This window comes from Anser cygnoides, chromosome 19 (genome assembly GCF_040182565.1).
Source record: "Anser cygnoides isolate HZ-2024a breed goose chromosome 19, Taihu_goose_T2T_genome, whole genome shotgun sequence".
Lineage (NCBI taxonomy): Eukaryota > Metazoa > Chordata > Aves > Anseriformes > Anatidae > Anser > Anser cygnoides.
This window is the reverse complement of record NC_089891.1, coordinates 2,483,875-2,502,999: the sequence shown is the minus strand read 5'-3', so window position 1 is coordinate 2,502,999 and position 19,125 is coordinate 2,483,875. Positions and strand designations below refer to the sequence as shown.

Below are 19,125 nucleotides of genomic sequence, written 5' to 3'. Positions count from 1 at the left end.
GAACTTGGAGGAGCAGAGCGCAGAGCAGGAGCTTTCAAAAAAACACACCTCATCCCTTGAGAAAGAGCTAGGCTACAAAACAAAGGCTAGAAACAGAGCAGCTGTGATTCCTGCCCATAACACAGGGCTGGAAAACAGTTCCACCTCCCCCAGTACACCCCAGCAGGGCTGTTCTCTCTCCAATGAGCATCCTTTCTCCATAGCAGGGAGGCAGCAACCTGCAGCCCCCACACCCGGTGCTAGCAGAGCCACCCGCAGCCTGGGGCATGGGCAGGGCTGGAGGAACCAGGGGGCACAGGGAGCTGGTGTCCCCCCTCAGGATGCCAGGAGGGGGACGTTCAGTGCCAGGACAGCACATCCCTCCTCCCAGGGCAAGCGGAGCCCAGCGCAGGGCTGAGTCCCACACGTGCACTGATTTTGAGGTCACCTTTCAGGGTGACGTGTGCCTCACTACCCAGGACCCAAAGGGCAGGGACCATGCAATGAGCCAGTGGCAGCCCCAACATCCCTGCACTTTGTGCTGCAGCCTCCCCGGTGGCCTGGAGGGCTGGCAAGGGGCACAGCAGCACCCCAGAGGTGACCAGCACCACCAGCTGGGGGATCTCAGCTCATTACGCCCGCGGGCACACATCACCTGCATCCCACACAAGTCACCACCTGCTCAAAGACCAAGACACAGGTATCAAGGCAGCTTCAAGCCCTATGCTAAGAGGACAGCCACTGGCCATCTAAGCACCATTATCCAGCTATTCAATGCTATACTAAGAGAAAAGATGCATGGAACTTTTTTTTTTTAATATCCATACAAAAAATACCCTGGCCATTTGTGCATTAATACAACCATATGTATAGAACACAGTTATATTGATCGACTACATATCTATTAGCTTACAGACATGAAAAATAGCCTCTTAATCCAATGTATCAGCCTCTCCAGCTGGAATTGTCCCTGTGCTGCAGAGGTTTGGGTGGAAAACAAGCAGGAGAGCCCAGGGGGTGGTGCTGCTTTGTGCTCAGAGTGCCAGGGCAGCTCATGCTGTGGGAGCTCACACACATGCAAGGGTTTTACTACCCAGAAACATGGCAAAAAACAGGGGAAGAGCTAGAGAGTTACTGATCTAGCCAAGATCACAGCAAGAAGCTCTGGCACAGCAAGGATGGCTCAGCATCAGGCAGCCCCCTCCGTGCACATCACCCCCCCTCCCTGCACATCCCTGCAGCCAGCCCCAGAAGCTGTGCTCGGGCTCATCTATTTCCCCAGGAAAAAAATCCTGGGAGCAGGTAGCCAGGTACCAGATACATATAAACACATAATGCAAAGAGCTAGACAAGATCCAGGGAAGTGCAAAACACCAAACAATAAATATCCAATAGACTTAACATCACTGAAGTTCTCATTTGCTTCTTATGTGCAAGCCGCAGCCCCAGGAGTGCTCTCAGCTCCGCAGCAGGAAGCCAGGCTGCCTTACACACACACGGCCACGCTCACTGTGCCCGTCCCACACACAAAACACTCATTTGAACATCACCTGCTGCAAATAGGCGCTCCCTTGCCCCCCCAGTTTGAGATCATGTGTGCAGCGAAGACTGAAGCATCCTGTTACAATGGCTGTAATTAGCCACTAATCACCCTCCCTTGCTACAGACCTGGGGAAGGAGCTCACACCTGGGGACACAACCTACCACGAGCAGCTTAAATGAGCCCTGCTATTTTCCTGAAACACCGAACCCTCAGCGACATACAGCAGCCAGGTTTAAACATCGACCCAGGGGATGGCTAAGGCCACGAATAAGGGGCACCAAGGTCTTTGCCCAAGCCCCCTGAGCACTTACCTGCACCCGAGCTGTTGATTGAAGATGTTTCCATCCGTGTCAAGAGGTCAAAATTTTCCTGCTCTGAAGGCTTCAGGATTTCCTTTAAAAAGCATCCATCTTGCTCACTAAGCATGAGGTGAGGATAAATTAAAAAAAAAAAAAAAAGAAAAAGAAAAAAAGTACCACAAGAGGCTACAGGGCTAAAACCTCTCCTGCGTTTTCCCCCAGGCCAGCAGCAGGATGCTGCGGTGCTGCCAACAAACACGGGGTTTCTATAGAGATGTTGCGCTGCAGCTGCTCCGGGCCGAGCACGGTCACGGCCTCGTGCACAGCGGGCAGCAGGCTGGTCCGAGGGCCACCACGGGCGGTGTGAACCCGGCTGCAAAGGGTTTGAACCTAGTTCCACATGTCTGACGTTTAACAGAGCGCTGGGCAGGCTGTGAAGGCAGGCATCTCAAAGAAAACAGCAGGAGCGCCACAGATGAGCTAGGTCTACCCCAGCTCTCCCCACACTGGGCACGCAGCCCCCATTGCCTCATTGCAGTTTTCCCCACCAGGACCTCTGTTGCCCATTCTGCATGATTTTGCTTTGCCAAAGAAAAGCAAGTCCAGGACTTCTTTCCAGCCCTGGGACAGGCCCAGCAGCAGCAGGGCCATGCCAAGCACTGCTCTGCCCATAGCTAGATGCTCACTACAGAGCAAAGCCCCTCCAGCACCCATTAAAAGGAGAGGGGGAAGCTCAGCCCTGCTGCTGGAGGTGCTTTTAGCCCCAGAGCAGCTCCGCCGTCAGTGGCAGCAGCTGTGCCTGCTCGCCCAGCCACCCCATGGCACGCCCTGGGGGATCTGTCCTGTTTGGAGGAGTTTCAGCTGAATCAGCCAGCTGGTGGAAGGGCTGGGGGGGGGGGCAGGCACTGCGCTCGTACAGAGCTCCTTTCCCCAGAAATAACCCTAAAGCCAACCACGATGTCCCCAGCCATTCCTGTTGCCCTGTGTGTGGCCTCAGCTGTCCCTACAGGTGTTTCCTCGTCCCCTGGTGGGCGTTTCTCTGGTGGTCCAACCTCATTTTGGGGAAGCCATGTCCCACGCAGAGATGCGCTAGGGAGCAGCGCCAGGCACCCAGCTGGGCAGCACCCAGAGCCCCCCAGGAGGGTGTGAGGGCGTTCTGACAGCGAGAGGGGCAGAGCTTGCTCAAAATGCCCCCCGGAGCAGCAAGGAACTGCTGCAAGCACAGCCACACATCCACAACGAGATGTTGGGCTCATAAAGGGGGAGAAGCAGCCAGAGCTGCCCAGGGAAGCAACGCCCTGGGTGCTCGGTGGCACCCTCTCTGCCCCCATCTGCCCAACGCTCAGACCCTCCTCTTCCTCGTGGCAAACAGGGCACCCCGGCGGATGCTGTGCCCGTGTCACCACCTCTCCCACCCCATCCCCGGTCCCACCAGAGCACATCCTGAGCCCAGCATCCCGCCAGCGCTCACCCCGCGGGCGCCCCGCAGCGCATTGTGACACCCGCGCGGGGTGGGCGCTGCCTGCAGCTGCGCTGCTCCCACGGCCGTTGTCACCTGGAGCTGGGCGGCTCTGGCAGGGAATCGGTGATCTGGATACGTGCATCAAGCGGCATGTGAGACAAGGGATGTCATTCTCATTTTCCTGGTAGCCAGTACAGCAGAAGAAGGCTAAAGGCTTGGGCACACAAGGGAATTTGCCAACCTTGGTGTGTTAAAACCGCTATAACCAAAGTGAGCATCCGTGCAGAAGCAGAGCTCACGTACTTCCCTGCTACATTTCAGCCCCAGAACAAGACTTTAACCTGTATGCATAGGGTCCTAGCTCCCTTAAAAACTGGCTGTTGGCATTGCACAGCAGCTCAGCTGGCGTTTTCACTGTCTTGTAGCCTTGGCGAACTGAGCACTCATTGCACACCCCTGCACAAGGAGCAAAGCAACACCAGGCACCAGCACACCACAGATATCGCACCAATGGACTCCTTATGTGTATCAGCTGGTGGACCCGTAGGACTTCTAAAAATATCCTGCTTTTACCTCTGTGTAATTTAAAAATACCCAGCCAGGGACCGTGAGCTCAGCCTGCTGTAGCAGGAGGGAGATTTCACAACAACTTCTGCATCTGCAAGTTACACTGAAAAAATTTTGCAATAGCAGCAGGAAGAACAGGCTGACCTCATGGATTTTTTTCTGCACTGAGCTTTTGGGAGCTTGTGATCCCTCCCAGAGCTTCCAGTTTGCTTTTTAGGATAAACCCCGGGCAAAGAAGGGACGGTTGGGGAGCAGCTGGAGCTGGAGCCCATTCCTCAGGGAGCTGAGGGGTTTCAGCCCATTTTCAACCCTCCTGCCCCATGGCAGCACCATAAATCCAAGTGCTCTGAGCCTCCAGCTGCTGTGCATCCCTAAGGGCGCATGCCTTGAGGCCAGGCAGGTAAAAGAGACGTGTGATAGCTGTAACACGGAGCTGCTCGCGCGGGTTTGCACCTGCAGCAGGTGGCTGAGCACTCCCTGCGGGAAGCCTGCTGTGATGCTCATCACCCGACTGCTCACAGGGAAGGGATCTGGACGCCCACAGCGTGCCTGGATTGAGTAATACATCTGGCAAGAAGCAGGCGAGTTTGGGAAGTGTGTCACGGTGCATCTCGTGCCACAAGAGCCTGCACTGTGCAGCGGGGTGGGCAAAGCCCCGCTCCAGCCCAGCTCTCCTCGGGGTGCCGGCACCCGTCCTGCACCCACACGCACCCCGGTGCCAGCTTCCCTGCCGCCCTCACCCAGAGGAAGCCACACGTGACCCTCGGTGTCCCCAGGCTATGATGGCAGGGGAAGGGGGGATGGCATGCGTTCCTCCCCTGCCCCCTCGTCCCATTTAGGGGCTGGGTTTGGCAATTCCCCAGGCAGCAGAGGGGAACGCCCGGGGCGGGGGCAGCGGGTGGGAGCTGCCGAAGGGCTGGGAGCCGGCAGGCACCGAGGCGGGGGGAGCGAAGCGGGGAGGATGCGCTGGGAAAGACAAGAGGCAGAAAACAATAAATTTAGCCAAGGTCAGCAATTCATCCCAAAACAACCCCGGGAGTGGGGATCTGGGCTGGTTGTCTGCCCAGCGTGTCCCTTCTGATGGGATGAGCAGTGATGTGCAAAGGAGAGAGAACCGTCCCCATCCCCATATCCCCATCCCTATCCCTATATCCCCGTTCCCATCCCCATCCCCATGTCCCCATCCCCGTCCCCATCCCCGGGCGTGTCCCGGCGCCTCCGCCGCGCTTCCCGGCCAGCAGCAGGAAAGGCGGGCGCTCGCGCGGCTTCTTTGTGGCTGCCGGTAACTGTTTTCCCAGAGCATCATAAATAAAGAGGAGTTCAGAGAACACGCGCAGAAGGCAGAGCCCTCCCTGCACAGCCACAAGTTTCAGCGCTGAGGTCACTTCTGGTGTCCCGGCCCAGCCGCGTCCCAGCCCTGGGCTTGGAGGAGAGGGGACAGAGGAGGAGGGCTGGGGGCAGGAGCAGGGCTCGGAGCTGGGGGCGAGGTTATTCTGCCTCAGAAAGCTGCGATGCACAAGCCCCCCTCCCAGCCCCCTTGGCTGCCAAAGTCATGGTACCAAGGAGACGTTGACATCAGTCCCCAGCGAGGCGTCCAGGAGCTTTCCCTGGTTCAGATGTTCCTGGAAGTGAATAATCGCTTCCTCGCCGCCCCCTGCCCTGGGGACAGGCACTCCAGGTCCGAGAAAAGAAGCGCTGGGACAAAGGCACAGCCTGGAGCTGCCAGCACGGCAGGAAGCCCGAGCCACTCACGGGGATGTGCGGGGCTGGCGTGACACGGATCCGCTGCCACCCCGCCGGGTCACTTACAGCAAAGCACTTTTTTTTCCCCCAGAAGTGGGATGCGTCACGCATTTACCACATTTATTGCTTTTAGTAAGGGAAGCTCGGTGTGTGCATGGCAAGAGGGACCCAGCGAGGCAGTGCCTGCAGAGGTGAGGTAGTTGCACCTCGCGTGGGCTGGACCCGCTCTGCAGCTCCCTGCTCGCCTCGTGGTGCTCACTTCGTGCTGGGGAGGTGTCACCAGGCAAGGAAAAGGAGCGTGGTGAGATGCTGCTGTGGTCCAGATGGACCTACCGGAGGGAAAGCACTTTGGTAGTGAGGGCAGCTCAGCGCTGTCCTGGTGGGAACAGTTGTACGAGGTCTGGCGTTGGGGGAAACTGAGGCAGGGAGCTGAGGCAGACTAATTCCTGCAAAGGGGTCGATGCTGAAGCTGTGATTAAAGGCTGGTGGCACTGCCAGGTCCAGAGGAATGCGAGGTCTCGTCTCTAAATGTGTGCCTTTGGCATCCAAGAATATAAGAAAATAACGAGGGTGATAAAGTAATGGCAACAGTCTTGGGTGTCTGCTTTGATTTGCTGGGAGCAGGCGGCTGCAGGAAGGAGCAGCTCTCCCCGAGTGCCTGCACCTCTGCCTTGGACCCACAGCAGTTGTATCCCCCGATCCCTCCAGCTGCTTCCATACAGCGACAAAGCGTTTCCATCCCTTGAGCTGTGACAAATCCTTCCCGTCAGAGCTGATGGCAGCCCTCGGCGTGCTGTGGCTCATCCCCCGAGCAGGGCTTGAAGTCGAGCACATCCTTCCCATGCCGTTCCCAGCCCCGGCGCTGTGCTCTCCTGATCTGCCTGCCCAGCTCCAGCAAAGCTCTCCCTACCCCTGGCTTTGGTTTCCATGGTGTGATGGCAACTTCTTTCCGAGGGAGGGGAAGGCACCAGCAGCCACGTCTGCACTCCGGGCTGCAAGTGGAGGACTTGGGAGGAGGATCCAGGTTCTCCACGGGGACCTGGAAACCCTCCACATCTCCACCAGTACGCACTGGTAGCCCGGCTTGTGCGAAGGAGGCGCAGGGCAGCAACACCTTTCCACGTAAAAGCATCAGCAGCCATTACAAGTGTGGCTGCACAAGTCCTGCTCTGCATGCCAGCCACCAGCAGAGCAGCGCCGAGCCCGCTGTGGCTGTGTGGAGCCTCTCAGCAGCCCCGGCTTCCACGGCTGCTGCCCGGCCAGTGCTAAAGCAGACACGAGACACGGCGTGGGCCGGAGGCACTGCAGCACGCTGTGAATCCAGGGAGCCCTCTCCTAGCTGGGACAGGAGGAGATGCTGCAACACAGAGCTGGGCAACGGCACCCAGCCCTTCGATTTGGGGAGCCAGCGACAGTTTGAAGAACAACCCCGCGTGGCATCGTGCCCGGCGGTGTTGGCAGGGTGCTGCTCTGTGCCCCCCTGTGCAGAGGTAAAAGGATCGACGTGTTCATCCAAGGCAGGGATGGATTTATGGGCAAAGCAGCAGCCGGTGCTTTTGATGGAGCTTTGTCTCAGCAGCGGTGACTCTCGGCAGAGTGCCTGCCTCCACAGCACGTAAAGCCGCACAAAAAAATAAGCTGTGCATGGGCTCCTGGCGTTCCTCTGGCACGCTCCGGGCCACGCACAGCACAGCCGATGCCTTTCTCTTTCCGTGAGCTCATGCTTCAAGCTGTGAGCAGCACAGAGCAAAGCCTGAGCTCCAGGAGACCTGCAAGAGCACATCCCACTGCAGGAGCAGGGGAGCAGGGCATGGAGAAGGATGGAAAGCTTTAAATTAGCATCACAGACATCAATGGGAGACTCCCCCATCTCCTACTCCAGGTGTTCACAAAGTCCCAGGAAGCACGAGGAGGAAGGTGGGTGAGGGAGATGTCACCTGGAGGGGACATGGAGCAGCAGACCCCAGCAGGAGGTGGCCGGGTGGCCTCGTGTAGAGGCTGGAAGAGGAAGATGAGGGATTTAAATACAGCACCAAGGCCAAGAAGCCCAACAGCGTGGGATGCAGAGAGCTCAGACTGCATGGAGGTCCCTGTTGCATTTTGGATAAGAAACGAGGCAAGAAAATCTTCCAAGTGTTGCCAGGGCTGGACACCTGAACTCGTTCTTGCACAGCTGAACTATCCGATCCTCTCCGTGTCTCTTCAAACCCCACTGAGAGCCAGAAGAACAAACAAAGCTGCTGGGGAAAAAAATCAAAATAAAATAAAATAATTTTAGAAAAACAAACATATAAACAACAACAAAACACTTTTTTCAGACGTTGAGGACAAAAAAAAAAACCTCTTCAGTCTCTTCCTTCACCTTTTTCCCCAAAAGCTCAAAGACAGCCCCCGAAGGCAGCAAACACGTGGCGTCGAGGTGAGAGCAGCGCTGGGTGGCCACGGCGGGACGTGACACGGGGTGAGGCTGGTGGCTGCCCATTCTGCTAATCGGGCAGTTAAAAAGCAAAGGGTGAAAACCTGGAATGAGGAGCAGAGACCAGGTCAGTGTCATAAATGCAAACAGCAAAATGCTGCGGCAAGGGGGCCGTGACAGACACCCAGCGCCTCCCCTGCCCGCCCAGGCCAGCCCTCGTTCACTTTGGCTGGAAGTGGCGCCGGAGCGAGCTGTGCCGTGACGCACACCAGTGAGGACCCCAGAGCTCTCGGAGGGCTGTGCCGAGGAATTTTCAGCCCTGTCCCATGCAACGAGGCCTCTCGCCGCTGGGTGAAGCCGGGGAAGAGCCGCAGCTCCCGGGACACAGCGGTGGCCATGGGGGGTTTGGCGGGGTCGCGGCGCCCCAGGCAGCGCCGAGCTAAGCGCATCGCTGCATCTCCAGGAGGTCTGAGCCAGCCCAGTGGGGCGGGGAGCGGGTGTCTGGATGGGCCCCCAGCAGCTCTCCTGATGCATCAAATCCACCTCCTGCCCTGCCAGGGCAAGGGGGAGCCAAGGGCAGGTTTTCCTGTCTGGGCTCAGCACGAGGTGCGGTAACCAAGCTCCCTTTCCAAGGGGGATTTCCTCCCCTCCTCCGTGCGTGCCTCGTTTGTTCCCCGTAGGAAGCATCCCAGCGTGAGGCCGGCCCAAACCCACCTCCCCTCACCCCACTGACACCTGTGGCTTTTTGGTTTGGGGGAAGAACGTGCCAATCTGGGACTGAGCACTCCCTCCTGGAAGCAGCGTCTCCAGAAAGATTTGGAGAACCTAAGCCAGGACCCCGTGGCCCCAGCATGGCGAGGAGCTCCGTTACACACGATCTGGCAGCACCTCACCGCCTCCTATCCACCCATGGTCACCTTGAGGTCTTGTCCCTGATCTCTTTGGGGCAAAGTTTGCCCTTGCCCCAGGTGAAAGGCTCCGGTGTCCCCCAGCACAGCGAGCCCACCATGGCCCCCCTCGTGGTGGAAGCACGCAAACAGCTGGGTTTTCCCCCAAAGAGCCCAAGGCAGGGAGTGCAGTCAGGATGGGGCACGTGCAGGAGATGTTGAAATTAATCCCTAAAGGGCTAAAACAAGGGGTGAGGGGGGTGCGGCGACACGTGCGGCAGCATCACGCCTGTGCCCTGGGTGCTCCTCGGGTGTCCCAAGTGGGTGTCCTTTGGGTGAGCTGTCCGTGGGCAGCCCAGGGGTCTGAGTTGGCTGGGCTCGACTTCACCCTGAAGGTGAATTTCAATTAATCGATTCCAATTTAAATGAGTTAATCTAAACCCATCACTCCAGCTGGTAACAACTGATACCGCTCATTTACAGGAGCCTTTATGTAATGACCTAACAAATTGCACGTCTTACTGCAGCAGCACTTTGACAACTTTGTTTTCATTGTCCTGCATTTTAAGCTCTCCCCAGACACTGAGATGGCCGCAACAGCTGCTGTTTCCCTCCTGCAGCTGCCACGTCCTACAAACACGCTCCCAATTTCATGCAAGACTGCAGCCCTTCACTTGCGCTCCTCTTCTTTTCCCTTTCCTCGCAGGAATGTGACACATCCCCGGGCTGTGCCTTCGCAGGGCTGCGTGCTGGAAGCGCTGTGGGATTGCTAAACCACGTTTAAAGAAAACAGATCGCAGCCGCCCTGACACACACAGGCACCAGCCCATATTTTGCTTTTTGTTCCGAATGACACAGGAAAAACGGAATGTCTCACCTCCGACCTCGGGCAGGGTCGCACAGATGGCGTCCAGGCCCAGTGGGCTTTGAGGACATGGGATAATTCCCATGCACATCAGCCCGGCTGCTTCCTCTTGTGTAAGTACAAGATATTTGCAGCTGCAAGTCAGAGGTCCTGCGCGATCAAACCACAAGAGCCGAGCCAGGGAAGCTTTGCCAGGAGGGGTCTGGGCTGGAATTTCCTTCGAATTCTTATTTAGGCTGCGAGGGACCTGGGCCGTGCAGCTCGCCTGTGGCCCGCAGGGTACATGTGGAGGTGGGCGCTGCCACGGGGCATGGCCGCGGTGTCCCCTGCAGCACACGAGGCGCAGGTTCCTCCCGTGTTTGTGGCCTGGGCTCAGAACCGGGACATCTTCAATCATCAGCAACTCCCCCTGCAACGGGAGACCACGGGCAGACTTTTCTCACTGCAGCTGGGGGCATAGGCAGGGCCGGTGGCCCCACGCTGAGGTCAGGGGCTTGGTGTCAAAGCACATGGATGCAACCTGTGGTACATCTCGCCCTGCTTTGCCCCAACTCCTCCGTGAAGGAAAATTGCTGTCCTTTGTCCGTGCAGGCGGACACCAGCACGAAAACACCACCGCCCTCCCCAGCGGGGGCTCAGCCTGCCCAGGATCCTGATGCTCGGCCCCTTCAGGTGCCACTGAGCCAAAGTGAGGTGCCCAGCAGCTTGGGGCAGCTCTGGCACACGGATGGGTCCCCAGGGGGCTCGTGACACAGCCGAGAAGCCCTGGGCAAGAGCAGGGGAGCAGGGGGGGACCTGCAGAGCAGGGGCTGGCCGTGGGGGCATTGAGCGTCCCACCGGGCTGCTGCAAGAAGCGGAGGTGATCAAAGCCTGATGGAGCCTGTGGGAAAAGCAAACCCAGGGTCTGCAGTGACTGCATGGGACGGGAGGAGTGTATCCTCCCCCTGCAGGCAGATTGCTCTGCATCGTTATTACAGATGCATGAAAGCTGCACGGAGTTTGGCCATGAAACCCCCCTCGCCTGGCAGCACCCAGCGGCCAAGCAGGCAAGGAACGGAGGCAAGGTCATTTTAAGTTGAAAAACTGCCTGAGGGGAATCACAGCAACCTCTGTCCTGGCTTCCAGGGCTTCCAAAAGGTGGTGGCTCGCTCGGCCCAGCGCGTGCTGAGCTCATCCTCTGCAGCTGCAGGACCTCCCTGAGGATGCACTGACAGCCCCGAGCCCTGCCCCTGCCTTCGGTTCAAAAATGCACAGCAAAAAATGGCCGTGCTGCCGAGGAGGCCGTGCTGGGAGGGGTGGGGGGCGTGTGGGTGGCTGGCTGGGGGCGCTGGGTCCCCGTAGGGACCTGCTTTCTCATGCCCAGGTGTGCTGGGTGCCAACACCTGTGCCATCTGCTTCGTGTGTCCAGCACTGTCCCCGTGTCCTTGCGTGCCTGAGGGTGTCTGTCCATGGGCATCGGGTGTGAGAGTTGCCACAAATGCCGGGAGGAGATGAATAACCTGATTTTTATCGAGTGCCACAACTGTCTGCGCACCGCCGGGAAGCTCCTGGTGGACGACCTCAAAGCCCCGTTTTGGGGGGCGACCTTTGCCTGGCTCCCCAGGCCCAAGCGGGCACACAGTCCCAGGACGCGTACTTCCCCTCAGAACCTCAGCGCCCGAGGCAGCCGTGGGACACTCCCCAGCCAGGCCCAGCCTGCACGAAGCAGAGGACACCCCCAGGTTGCCGCCCGAAGTCACGCCACCCAGTACAGACAGCGTTTTTCAAGCCAAAGCCCCGCCGCGGCGCTGGGCTGCCACACGTTCTTCCTCTCCCAAGGCTTCAGCTGGCAAAGGGCCACCGGAAAGCAGGGAAATGTGTACTTGCAAGCAACTCTGCCCTTGCCCAGCTGGATTTGCACGGGTCAAGGTGGAGACGGGCAGCTGCAGCCGAAGCACCAGCAGGCTCCTCGCCCCGAGCGCCCGCCTGGGTCAGCCCCGGTCCTGCGCGCTCCCATCACTCGCTCCCTGCCCGGGCTTTCTTTTTTTTTTTTGCAGAAATATTTGGAGGATGACTGTTCTGCCTACAAATGTCCATATTTGCGTGCCAACTTGGACACAGATGCAAGATCCTCCCTTAGTCATTTGGACTCTCATTTTTAATTGACTTTTCTACATGAGTACACTCATTTTAAGAGGTACTTAATATAAAATGATTAAGCAACAAGAGGGTGATTATGAGTATGCAAACGTGACCTACCAGAGAGCACGGGCTTGATTTATAGTTCAGAGAGGTGAGTTTTATGCTTTAGATGTGTTTAATTTAGAAGTATTTAATTTCAAGGGCTCACTAGCACAGCGTGTTCGGCTCCTTTGCGGGGCTGGGGGCAGATATCCCCCCCCCCCGGGGCAATCAGGCTGGGATCAGGGCAGGCCTGATGCTGATGCACGTTTGGGGAAGGCGTTCAGGTGGTGCACACCTGAGCTCTCTGTGGCCATCGTCACCTTTATAGAGAACGGTCCCGCTGCCTCCTGAGCCTTGGCGTGCCGTGAAACCACTCGCTTCCAGGGGAGCATCCCCTGGAAATACAGCCTGGATTCCTATTGTCGGTGCAAAATGATGTTGTAAAAAGAAGAAAATGCCATGAACTGGCCTCCTCACTGCCATACAAGTAATAAAGAATCCTTTTCTTTTTTGGCCACCAGACACTTTTGCTTTCAGTGTACTTACGTGCGTTGTTCTGGGGCCAGCAGCGTTATCACAATGCCAACAAGCTGGGCACAGGGCAGCCTTTCTGTAGCTGCTTTCTTTAGTAATTTAGGGAATTACTGTCTTGTTTTTAGCCAGCGTTGCCCTGTGTGCTCGCAGGACATTATGGCAAGCTCCAGTCCCTGCAGTTCCCACCCCAGCTAACGCAGCAGGGAAGGGGCTGCCCCAGTGCTGCTTAGGACACGATGGGGAGATCCCAGGACACTGGGATTTGGGGAGGAGAACGTCGAAGGCTTCACCCCAGCTCAGACAGACCTAGGAGCCTGGAGAGAAGACCTGAGCATGCTGGTGGAGCATGCTGGTGGAGGATGAGGCTGCTGCAGGGCTCTGCGTGGAAGGGGATGTCAGATGGCGAGGTTCAACATGCAAAATGGGGCCGCACCTTGTAAAAAATGGAATCCGGTTCCTGGATAGCAGGTGGGCTGTTTTGTGGGTAGCCCAAAATCATGTCAGAGCACTTTGAGGTCTTATGGGAGCAAGGATAAGGGAAAGCAGCTAAACGCAATGACAAGTCCTGGTGATAGATCTGAAGCCAGAAGCTCCGACGCTGCCAAAAATCACACTGGGGATGTTTGTGCTTGGCGTCTCCGAGAGCCCACCCGGGCAGCGGGGCTGAGCCAACGCGGGGAGCAGGAGGGATAAGGGAAAGCTGCAAAACCAGGCCCTGGTGGATGTGGGGGCCGATCTGTGGGAACTGGCAGTAAGAGGGGAACGTGAGAGCCTGAGGAGATGGAGAGGGGTGTTTGCAAGCACAAAACGACGGTGGTGACCTGTTCAGGTTTGTACAGGACCAGGCTAAGCGCCGTGCGGTGTCAGTGTGCGGGGCTAAGAGCCGGCAGCCCCTGGCACCAGGGGGTCCTGTCACCCCAAAACGCCATCGTTTGGGAGGCAGGGAAAGCACTGAGCTGCTCTGCACAGCACTGAAGACAGGAGCCTCAAGCTGTAGGCATGATTTCCCTCGTGGTGTCCAAAAGGTAAACCCAGAGGCTCCGACTAAAACCGATGGGAAAATCCCTTCTGGTTTCTGGGGGCAGACCGAAGTGGGGCGTTTCAGAAATCCTGTGCTTCGGGCTGGGCACCTGCTTGGGAGGGACAGGAGTGCCCAGGCTCCCAGCAGGAGCCACCAAGCGTCTCCACAGCCAAAAATTCCCTGTGGGGAAAGCGCCGAGCCCTGCCTGCTCCAGGCGAGGGCCCCAAACCGAAATCCTCACCGAGACTCTCCTCGCACCGGGAGGAAGAGGAGGAGGAGGAAGGCGAGGCTGAATCACTTCTGATGAAGCACTTATTGAAAAGGGAGATTTTCCACACAAAATCCAAAGCCCGGAGCGGGAAGGTCACGATGCCTGCTGGATGAGACAGCCCAGGCGGCCGGTCCCACGCACACACCCAGCTGGGAACAACTTTGCTTTTTACTTACTTTTTCCAGCTCGAGCGGCTGCACAACACCGCCCCGTGGCATCACGGCAGTGAAATCATGTTCCCGTTATATCCCCGCTCGGCCCCAGCGAGTGCAGAGGGAGCACCAGAGGAAGGCGCGGTGGCTTCGGTTATTGTTTTCCTCTTTGTCATCCCTCTGCGAGGCGCGGGAGGACGGCGGCCGCGGCCAGCGGAGACGCCCAGGGCGGTGACACCGTCCCCACGGCCCCGCTCGCGTGGGATGCGCCAGGCCGGGCAGGTTGCTCCGGGTGCAGGATCGATCCTAGGAGGCGTTTCCAGCAGCTCTTCCAGAAAACTTTATTTGCTCATTTTTTTTTTTTCTGATTTAAAAGACAAGCATGAGAGCTCCCTCTGCCGCTGCAAGGGTTTAGACCGAAGCCTGCGTCGCGCAGGGAGGCTGGAAGGGCCCCGACAGCACGGTCAGCCCGGTGGTGTTGCTCCAGGTGCTTGCTGAAGCTGTCCTTAAACACAAGGGCTGTGGGAGAATAAAGGGTTTCGCCCAGGGGATGACAGGGTGGGTGCTACTAAAAGGGTGTTTCAACATCCCCTCCAAGCTGCCCAGTCCTCCGGCACCGCAGGGAACGCTGCGCCCCCCACCCTGCTGCAAACGGAGAAAAAACAGAGATGCTACGGATCCTGATTTCCTGCCCTTCTGCTGAGTTGCTGCCAGGGCAGCTGGGAGCGGTGGGATTTCTGCTATCCTGCTCCTGGCAGCTGCAGAAGAGCCCGAGGGGATGAACCCCGCGTGGGTGGCGATGCTCGGTGAATAAAGGCACCGCATCCCGCGGGTAAGGACAAGGTGCCCCAAACTGCAGCGGGGTCTGTGCCGCACTCCTGCCCCTGCCAGCCCTGGCTACGGGGCGGACTCAGCCTACGAGGCTCTGGTTTCCCGGCTGGGGAGCGAGCAGGACTCAGGCAAAGTCCCGGTGCCTGCTCTCTTCAGCCCAGCTCCAAGCTGCAGATCCTAATTAAACCCAGCTGGGCACGACCCTGCAGTCTGAAACATGGGAAACCGAGGCTCACCTACCAAAGAGCTGTGCAGAAGGGCCCTTACCTTTTTCACCATCTGAAGAATATTTTTGTGAAGCCCTGGGTTTGGGATGCTGCTTGGAGGTGGGTTTGGGCACCCACAGCCCCGTGGGCTCCCCAAACCCACGAGATGCAGCAGAGCAGCACCAGGACACGGGTGTGGAAATCCCAAGAGCAGAGGCGGTGTCGGTGGGTGACTCAAATCTCTTCTGAAATGGGCCCAGATGTGAGGGAGGGCTCCAAGAAAATAGAAATGTAACCAAGCTACCGGCGCTTCACGGAAGCTTTAAAACCCGCGGCTGGGGACAGATGACAGGAGAGGAAGATCCCGCAGGTGAATGGGATCTGTCGGTCGAGGATGAAGTCACACAAACTGTCAGAGCAGGGCCAGGCTGAACGTCGGTACGCGGAGTAGGAAACGGTGAGTAACGCGGCTCGCCAGCTCCAGCCTCTGATCTGGAAACGCTGCAGCAGGCAAGAGCAAACGAGCGCGTCCTGTGGCAGAAGAGCTAAGTGACTCATTTACTCCAAAGGTTACTACGGAACTGTTTACACGTTTCTTTGTGATTGAAAAAAAAAAAAGAAAAAAAAACTGAAAACTAAAGAACTCGCCCAAAATGAACTACAGAGGAAGAGGTTTGAGCAAGCTGGCAGCACAAGCAATAATAAACTCACCGGGCCAAGGTTTCCTGGAGGAGTGCAAAGGGCTCAGGTAGGAACCTGCCGAGCCACGAATCCCCAAATAAATCCACTGCCTGGGGCTGCCAGCTGGGTGGAAGGCAGCGAGGGTGTTACGAGGCAGATTTTGGTTTTTTTTAAAGAGATTTTGGGAGGACTATGAGGAATAACCGACCAGAAAATCTAACTCCTTTATTGAGCGAACCGCTCAGAGTCCCGAAGAGCAGCATTCACAGAGACAAGCAGCAGCTGCAGAGCGTTGATGCAGCTTTTGCCAAGAGAAGTCCCACCTGGGAAATAACGAAGCTGTTTGAAATGTATAGCAAGCAGCTGGGGGATGAATTGATCTAGCATTAATGGCCATTAATTGGAGAATCTGAGAAATTAATAGTTTGTGAAAGGATCCATAGCAAAGATGGGACTAAAATGGGAGGTTTTGTACCAGGGGAAGGTCAACAAAGGGGTTTCCTGGGAATGCATCATTTCTATGTGATATACAGGGAGGGAGGGGATGATGCCATGAAGTCATGAAGTTCATCGCTATTAAACACAAAGGAGCAGATCCTGTCCCCCAGACTGCAACTGCAAGAGAGTCATCATTGTTTTATACACCATTTCCTTAGCATCACTGAGCAGGGTCAGAAACCGATTTTTGGATTAGAAGGACCTTTTGCGTGATGCAGAGCGGCCCTTTTTATATGAATGAACCCATTTATTGGAAGTGGATAGAGTTCATCTGTGAATGCAAACAGCAGTCTGTCTGCCAGGGGACATTTCAAAGCCAGCGCTGAGCACAAAACCTGGAGCCTCTGTCATATAAAGAGGTGAACAGAGAGCACCCCTGGCCTGGCAGGTTCCACACTAACGAGCTATGAAATACCTTTGCACAGCCGGCATTAATTGTGGAGCTCTCTGCAGCAGGACACTGCAGATGCTAAAGGTTTGCGTGGGCTGAGAAAGGAACCGGCCAAATCAATGGAAGCAAAATCCATCAGATGAGAGAGCCCCAAACCTGCGGAGGTACAAACAGCGCTCCTGGGAGGCACAGCTGTGAGTTTGTCATTTCCATTCGGTCTTTGCCAGGCACGTGGGATTGGCGACTGCCCGGAGACAACCTTGGGTGCGACGGGGTCAGATGGATCCAGAGCACCGTTCTTACCGCTTCGAGGAAGAGCTGGGGGCGCGGGTGCCAGCTGCAAGCAGAGGAGGAGGCTGTCCTGTCCCCACGGTGGCACGCAAAGGCTGTGCCTGCCCCTGCGAAGCAGGAATGAAACTCGAGCAGTTGAGGGCTGCAGGGTGCGACCGAGCAGTGGAAACCAGCTCAGCACATCCCTGCCGTCGGCTGCCCTGCGCCACACCACGGAGGATACGAAGGAGCCGGAGTCACATTAAAGTCCCTTTGCTTTTGGCGCACAAAGACAGGCGACGACGGGCCTGTGCTCCCCCGGCGATACAGAAGTGCTGTTATCAGGAAAACAGGAAGAGCATTTCCTCTCTCTGTACCCTTCGCCTGCCTTATCAGGGCGGCTGGGAGGCTCTCGCTTTGCTGCGGGTGGGGAGGGGAGGGCTGTGTGCAGGAAGATGGGACGCCCGCTCCCATATTCGGGCTGCTTGCACGGAAAGGCAGGAGGGAAGCGAGAAATTCCTTCCTGCCAGGAGGCCTGGAAGCAGCGCTGGGCCCTGGCCAGCATCCACCCCTCCTCGCCCGCATCCCTGCTCCCTTTGGTCTCCCCAAAGGTCACTCTCCGCTAGTCACTGCAGCTTTTTGTTTAGGAAATACCAGCTGGGATGTCCTGTCCTGTGTGAGCAGGGCTGGCTGGGGCCTCTGCCAAGCCACTACAATAGACCTCTCCCTGCAGCCCTCCGGGCCCGGCCAGTCTCCAAGAAGGTCGTGGAGGAAAAGACAGGCTCCAAGTGCCTGGTGCCAGGCTGCCCGTGCCCACTCAGCGCCGTTTCCTCCTGCACCGCATCCTTGGCCCAGCAGCTCTGCCCCAGGGCAGGGGAGATGCACTGAGATGGGGCAGAAGTGCCTGTATAGCTTCTGTGCTTTGAGACTATCCAGACACATCACACTGTTAGAACATCAGGGCAGAAAACACATTGCTTTTGGAGGCTATGCTCCAAGGACTCAAAACAACTCCGCCTGTAAAATGAGGAGGATTTCAAGCCCACCTTTCAGCTTGCAACAACTGAGGCTCACTTGGCCATTTCAGAGCAAATAGTTGGAGTTTTTTTGTTTGTTTGTTTTTTTATTATTATTTATTTATTTACTAGTATTGCTCTTGGATTATTTCTGCTTCTGTGAATCCTGAAAGTTCAGCCAACACCCAGGCCTGGAGGTCTTAAGGTGGGGCCACCATGACGCAGCTAATGCTCGAGAAACTGACCTAGCGTGGATTCCCGAGACTTGCCTAAAAAAGCATATTCAGAGAATTTCCCCGTTCCGCTGCGACTCCCACTTCCTCTTTCACAGGAAACTCCAGCAGGCAGCAAATAAAAAAAAAAAAAAAAATCAAACAACTATCACACCCAAGTGGAGCAGAGATAAGAAATTTGGTTCTGATCCACGCTGCAGAGCAATGTGATAAAATGCCAGCTTCTCAGAAGCCAGAAAACTGAATGTTTGCCAAGAGGCTAAAAATAAGCCACAGAGGGCTATAGTTAAAGGCATGTACTAATAAATGTCTCTGTCCTTGATTAATCACACCGCAACTTTCAGAAAAGCACACTATTTTCCAGGAACAGCGTGGGGGGAGCTTTGGCAGCAGTAAACGTGAAGTCCAAAGCTTTCAACATGTTTTAAACAACTACCTCGCGGCTGAGGCTTTGCCGTAGTCAGCGCAGTCAGTCCAACGGCAGCGGCACACGGGGGGCTCCTTCAACAGCAGCAGAAAGGATTTCTGTTCCAGCACGCTGCAGGGGCCAGATGCTGCACTCGTGCGTCCCCGCGTGGCTGCAGAAGCACCTTTACTCCAGTGAGTTACTTCGGTTTGCCTGGTGACGTTCATTCATTAGAAACAGACCGTCCTGTCCAGGAAAAAGGGGACAAGTTCCAGCCACGTGGCTGCACTGGCGTTACGGCCACACGCTGCCACCTGCCAGCACCGAGCCTGGGACCTGGGCAGACAGAGGGGTCCTCAGAGCCCCCTCAAAAGCAGCACCTTCGGCACTCGAGCCAGGTCTCAATGAACAGGTGCACGAGGTGGTAGACCAAGAATCAAACTAGAAACAGCCAGACCGAGCCACCCCCGTCAGTGATCTGGCTGCCAGAGTGACACTTCAGCTGTATGACAACAATTCCAGCGTGCTTATGAAGAAGGTGTTTACACAGGCGAAGCTCTCCAAGACTCTCGGGGAAAGCGATGGGGACAGAGCTCATCATTAGCACTGTTTAACTTCAGTAACCCCGATCAACTGCAAGAACACTGAACATAAACAGAGCACAGCCATGAATCACAGAAGGGACACCTGG

At 56.6% G+C, this 19,125-nt stretch overlaps 1 long non-coding RNA gene across 2 annotated transcripts; it reads right to left on the bottom strand.

Moving 5' to 3' along the window:
• Positions 1-3,296: 3,296 nt before the first annotated feature.
• LOC106046714 (uncharacterized) lies at positions 3,297-14,424 on the bottom strand. Of its 2 annotated transcripts, none has more exons than XR_001213427.3 (3): positions 13,927-14,424; positions 7,956-8,113; positions 3,297-7,833 (listed from the first exon to the last, which is right to left on the bottom strand). It is a non-coding gene; the product is annotated as an uncharacterized lncRNA (long non-coding RNA). The 2 variants fall into 2 exon arrangements; XR_007167995.2 differs by having other exon boundaries at positions 3,297-7,830.
• Between the last annotated feature and the right edge of the window lie 4,701 nt (positions 14,425-19,125).